Here is a 6607-nt window from a genome sequence, read left to right on the forward strand (position 1 = left end):
TCAGGAGTATTTCAAGGCACTGTCTTGGAGTCTTTCTTGTTTAATGCATTTTTCTCTGATTTACCTAAATGTGACATCAACCGTGGCCCAGTACGCTGATGACACAGTAATGTAACAGGGATATACAATGTGCAGATGAATGTCTGAAGTAACAGTCAGACCTGGACACTATAGCGGTGTGGTGTTACCTCAACGGTCTCAGTATTAATGTTGGCAAATGTCAATACATTAGGTTAAGTAGATCTCGAAACCCAATAGAATATATAACATTAAAAATGTGCATATTAAGCAAATTAAAATCATACATTTTCTTGGAATAACCATTCCTGACGAACTAAAAGAGAGAGGAAGAAGATGTAAAGCTGCCAGGATGCTCGGTTTTATGCACAGAAGCATCCGTGGGTGCAAGTCGAACGCTATACGGACGGCTTACCTGACACCAGTGAGACCTATACTGACCTATGGTCTACCTGCCTGGTATCATACTATTGCAGCTAACCTTCACAAATTAGAAGGAACCCAATGTCGAGCTGAACGACTAATTAACAAGAACATCTCCCTGCCTTCCCTCCCTTCAATCGCCTCCTTGTATAAACAAAGCAACATCACCTTTTTACACAAGTCCCTCAGGAGGGCAATTCACCCTTTCACCACTCCCTCCACTATCCTTATCCTACAGCTCTGTCCACAGGGGCAAAGGGGTGTGTCTTCTACCGCGAACTGAGTCCTACAAACTAGGTTTCTTTGCCCGTTTATCACGACTTTGGAATTACCTCCCTGGCAACATTAAATGTAAAAATGTAAATATAGTTCATTGTGACGTTAGGAAGTACATGCGGTGAGAAAATGTATGTAAATATGTGGAAGAATGAACCTGGAAGTGAAAGGATGTGCAAATGAGAAATATGTATACATTATACTTTGTTACTTTACCTGTAAATAGTGTGTATGATTGTTTTAGTTTAGGATGTAGGTATTTCAAAAGCTCAGGGGGTCAGGAGGCCCCCTGGCCTTTCATAGATAATGTAAAGGTTTATGGTAAATAAATAATTAATGGATGGAAAGGGGATTAGAGCTTGAAAATAGCACACAGCCGTAGAAGAAATTTTGATGGTGTAGGAACAAATAATGTTCATACTCAACCTGAACTGCAAAATGTAACGAATCGTTCACGTATCTGAAATGCGAAATTAGCTGGCCTTCGAGGATGCAAGTTTTGGCTTCGAAAGGCTCCCATATTTAGAGTATTTCTTCAGAGTGCTTTGATTTTAAATAATTATGAAGAATGCATGCAGTTTTGACAATTAGTTTTGCAGTATCAACCTTAATTTCTAAAGGCCTTAAGAAAACTCTCCATTTCTGCACTAAAATACCAAATGAATTCTCGACTTTGCGTCTAGCACAGCATAACCTTCTCTTTAAGTCCTTCGTTTCTGGAGTGTCGGTATGGGAATGGCCGTATCAAGTATGGGCGAAGTGGGAATGCTTCATCGCCAACCAAGATGCATGGTGTGGACTCATTTTGTCCCTGCAACTGTCTACTTTCTGGCACATTCAAAGTACTGCCATAGCGTATCGAAGAGGAAGTGTGACATCTTCAAGAGTTACCATGGACCGCCGCACAGATGGCACTGCCATCCACAGTGATGACTGAGCGCGAGGATAACAGAATCATTATCGGGACTACTACTTCAAAATCTACTAAGAAACTCAAGCATGCAACTTACGTTTTAAATGATTTCATCTGCTGGACACTTTGGAATATTTCCTGGATGATTTCGCTGCCTTCGAAGTAACCAGCTCCCTTCTTATCTCCTTCGTACGGAAGAGGAATCGATATTTCAAGTAGTGAAATACGAGTTTTGGTAGCAAACACAGCACATGATTTTCACAGCACCCCAACTGCAAAGACTTCACTTTAATAACATCTAATTTATACAAGTACTCGAAGAAAGTATCACCCCATAAAAATCCATACACGATAGCTTTTCCACAACAACACATTATAAACACTTTCTGACGCATACGTGAGATATGTGGTGCTCTGCATTGAGCCGGAATCTTTAATTAAAGGGAAGCAGGCACATTATCAGTCGGTTTGCCGAAAAGGAAAGGACGACATAAATCACACTGAATCACTTTTGAAATATTCCGCACTAAGTATCCGGCTAAATGATACACTAAGTACTCTTTGCTACAATTCCGCCCACTTAACTCAGGTAAACAGTTTTCCCAGTCTGGTATTTGAATGTCATTTTCGATGTTCACAATTTTTTCCATGATTTCATCTACAGCTTGTGTCTTCACTGCACAAATTTTACTTTCAATTTCTCTCGCAAGAATACGCATTTGATTAACAAGAGACATCATTGGGGATTCAGCTCTGTACTCACAGTTTCCGCCAGACGATAAGGCAAGTTTAGTCAGTACATAAATAGGCTGCAACGTGTGTAATAATGTAGAAAATCAGTAGTGGACAGATTATCATCACAATTTAGTGATCGCAGGATACCGAAATGACGTTCTAGGGGATCTTGATTAAATTTTCCTTTCAAAACGTAGCTATAATTGTGTTCCCACGAATATTCAGACACTTCTAAGGTACTTTCCACGGTAACTCTTAAAAACTCCAGTGTTCTTTGTGAAGCGAATGAATTTTGAGTATCTCTGAGAACATTTTGCCCTTTTATTAAAGTTTCATTTGCCTGTGATCCTTTATACAGTGCTTTAGTGGGAATAGCCGAATTTAATGCGTCAATCAGAAAGTTTAAATCGCTTGTGAAAATTTCCGTTTGTTTACTGTCTTCTAAATCCTCTGTTTTAATACCCCGATAGAATGCTATACCATTAGCGACTGATCTACTGAACAGTTGAAATGCCAGTCTTACATTCATTCGCTGAAACGAGTTAGGATCCAAGTGGGCAGAGGTCAGTTTGTAGCAAACTTTCAATCCGGAAAGTTCAGGAGACGAGTCACATTCGTAAACTTTCCTGTAGAATGAATAATCAACAATATTGCCATTATAACTAACCTGTCCTTTGTCATGAAAATGATTTCTTACACATTTAAATATATGTAGCACATCTGAAAATGCCCATAATTTTATGTTGGAGTCAGTTGGATTGGAAATTTAGCACCTCAGATTCTTTATGTTACCAGATATTCCTAAGCATTTCCATAACTTTTTATTCGACTGGCTACCATCCGATGTGAAACCAATTATTCGGACTCCTACTTGCTCTAATTGTACGATGACTTGAATGAGAATGCCATCGCAAAAATTAATGAATGTCACACACGAAACAGTTATGAGTTAATTTTCGGTTTTTTCTATGGATAGCCTTCTCCCCTTTTAGTAAAATACCACTCTCTTTAGGGGTCTGAAGTAATGCCTACCTGAAGACAATCGGTCATATCCAGATCTGCAGCCGGGTACAAAACGATGGCATGATGTGGTAGCTTCCTCCCGCACTGATATACGTTGTCTTATAGCACAATAGCGACAAAGACCGAGGTATTTAAGACATAACACTTCTCACACCACTCAATCGTGAATACACTAATAATGCAAACTGTCGAAACATCTCTGACAGCAACGTTAATGAGCAATAAAAATTACTACAACTGAAGGAGAATATAACGCAGGCTAATGGCCAAGGGTCTCTGTTGACATCGCAATCGCCTGTGCTGCCACCAAGCGGGTGTCCCACCAACCTCTTGAGCTCTCTTACGGGCGAACGGAGAAGATGTCGCACTTCCCCTTCGATTCGCTATGGTACTACTATTCAGTCTTTTTCCCATAGAGGAAGCTTCGAAAATACCACCATCACTATTTTTTCCATAGCCTCCAACATCAATACAAGTAAACTTACTGTCGTGATCAGCAATTGTCAGGAGAACAATTGATTATGTGCGCAAATAATTTAAATATGTCAAACTACTGTTGCTGGGTTGTTTGATTCGCACATGCTTTCTATCAGTGCTGCCAATGCAATTCGGAAACTGCAATTTTTCATAGAATCCTTTTATATTTTCTTCCCATATGTCTTGCGTTGGTTCTGGAAGATACGTAGATTGCAAACGTCTCCAAATGGCCTCACAGTTTTCAGTCACTATTGCACTGACAGTAGAATATCCCATGTGAAAACTATTTCCAATAGTCTTGAAGTGATCACTGGTTGCCAAGAACCTAGAATATGAAGTAGAACTTAACAATATCATGATTTTAAGTTTAAAAATGTGCAAGTGTTAGTGTATTTCTTTATTTTTTCAGGTGAAAGAACTAAGAAATGGAAAGGTCTAAGAGACAGTTGTGGTAAACACCTTCGATCACTGAGAACAACTAGTGGACAGGCGTCAGAACAGCTAAATCGGTACAGATCCTGGCCATGGGCTAATCAAATGTCCTTTCTGAGACCATATGTTGAATATGCATCGACAGGCTCGAATGTAGCTTCTGTTGATCTCGAAGGTAGGGAAGATGAAGCAAATGTGTTACCTACAAAAGGAAGCAACATGTCAGTGATAGCGGAGGATGATAACTACAATTCCAAAAGCTCATCAGAAATTGGACCTTCAGATCTGCACCATTCAAGTGGAAACCAACATAAGAGAAAGAAAGATAAACTGCAACCAGACCTTCCAACACATACAAAGTAATTTCTTCCCTTCAAAGTCGAAGGCCACAAGAACAGGACGAAATTGATTTGATGTTCCTCAGTTTCGCCAAGACCGTGAAACAGTTTCCACCTTGGAGATAAGCTTTAGTTAAGGCTAAGCTAACTCAATATGTAACAGAGCAAGAATTGGCTCATTTACAGGAAATGGGAGAGGTTACTTTTTCTAGAAGGAAATCTCCTTCTCCTGCACATCCCTCATCTAGTTACTCTAGATCCTCCAGCTGCTCCATAGATAGCGTGAATCATTCACTTCTTGAGCCTTCGGTGAAAGACAGTCACATTTATTCAGTCAAACTCCACATCCTGATGTGTCTGATGGTGATGTACTGTTCGGACAAAATTTATCTCTTGCCATAGCCCAACCTTCCTTGTCCTAAACTTCCCACTATGTTACACTGGAATCGGGAAACAATAGTGTTTCCTTCTTGCTTACACTATAAAACGGGTAGCAGCAATAGTTTTGTGAATAACAATGTTGAATTGACATACAGGACCGCGAGTATACTGAGAGAGAAAATGGTGTACCTTATTTACCGGTATTATGTTTGTGTGTATGTTATGGTACCTTACTGATATAGTTATTAAACAGATAAGTGTGTAATACTGTGGTAATAAAATAATTCCTTAGAATATAAGATGTTATTTTGATAGTTTCTCCATTTATTCAAGTGGGGGGAAGGTAGTGGTGTTTAGAAAAGAAGAACACGGGCATGTATTACATTATAAACAACTATAAGTGAGATTTGTCTTAAAGCAACAGCAAGTCGCTGAATTAGGTCGATGCTGGTACTGTAGTTCGTGCTCAGTTTTGTTATATCCTTCTTGATCATCCCTAAAAGCTCATCGAAACATTCAAAGTTCATTCTAAATGGTGTGTAAAATCTCTCTTCATCCTCCCTCAGCTGATGATACAAGTTATTGAATTCTCTTTCAATATCTCTTGAAGCATTAATGTCATGCACCCGTAGTATTCAGCGTTTATCCCTGTTATTACGGAAAACATGTTCAGATAGATGGAATAATTATCTGTACCTTCTGCACTATCATATTACATTTTATGTTTCATGAGGAATCAAGAATGATTAACTATATATTTTTTTTTAAAGTTTTCCCACACATTACGTAAATAGGATCTCATCTCGTCTTATTTACCTTTTTGCCTCCTCATCATCGTCTGAAGCTACTGTGATAAGAAGACATTCTTCTTCAAACAGAGAGACTTCCATGATATTGCCAAGACTCAGCATGAAAACTGACGGACACACGTTGGCTATGGCCAGGCCGCGCAGACTAGTATTTTGGTGTGTGTTAGGGAGTTCAGTAAATGTTCGCATTCACTCTCGTGTTCGTGCTCGTGTTTGCCTTGGTGTGTGCGGAGCTTACAAATCCACACAGCGAATCTGTTTATTTTAAGCAACTGAGAATACCTCTCTCTGTCCAGCCCATTACTTTTGAAGTTCCCCTTCCCTTCCTGTATCTTCTAAATGCTCGACATGAGCAGGGTCTGCTGACATTTAGTATCTGTCAGTCATCTTCAGGTAGGCCCACTCGCTACCTCTGCGGTGGTGTTGAAGTATGGCTTGTACCTTCCTGTGATAAAAGCATTTCCGTTTTATGCTCCTGGATTTTTATAGCAGCTGAAAGTGAAACAATTGAGAACTCTACACCAGTGAATAATGATTGGATCAGTTTTGTGCTGAGAGAGAGAGAGAGAGAGATAAATATATTTCTCTATCTGACTGTAGATACAGCTCATCATGTGGATCCAGAATAATTAACATGTTTTTTCTATAATTTTAAGTTACAGCAAAAATATTCTTAATGAAAATGTGTAAAATTAATTGTTTAAATGTTGAAATATAAATGATAAAATGGTTAGAGTGTCCTTACCAAAGTCAGGACAATATCATGCAGGAAGTCCTTTGAA

At 39.2% G+C, this 6607-nt stretch overlaps 1 pseudogene; it reads right to left on the reverse strand.

The window, feature by feature from the left end:
• Positions 1 to 1239: 1239 nt before the first annotated feature.
• Positions 1240 to 5906, reverse strand: LOC136872253 (uncharacterized; annotated as a pseudogene).
• Between the last annotated feature and the right edge of the window lie 701 nt (positions 5907 to 6607).

This window comes from Anabrus simplex, chromosome 4 (assembly GCF_040414725.1).
Source record: "Anabrus simplex isolate iqAnaSimp1 chromosome 4, ASM4041472v1, whole genome shotgun sequence".
In the NCBI taxonomy this organism is placed as follows: Eukaryota; Metazoa; Arthropoda; class Insecta; order Orthoptera; family Tettigoniidae; genus Anabrus; species Anabrus simplex.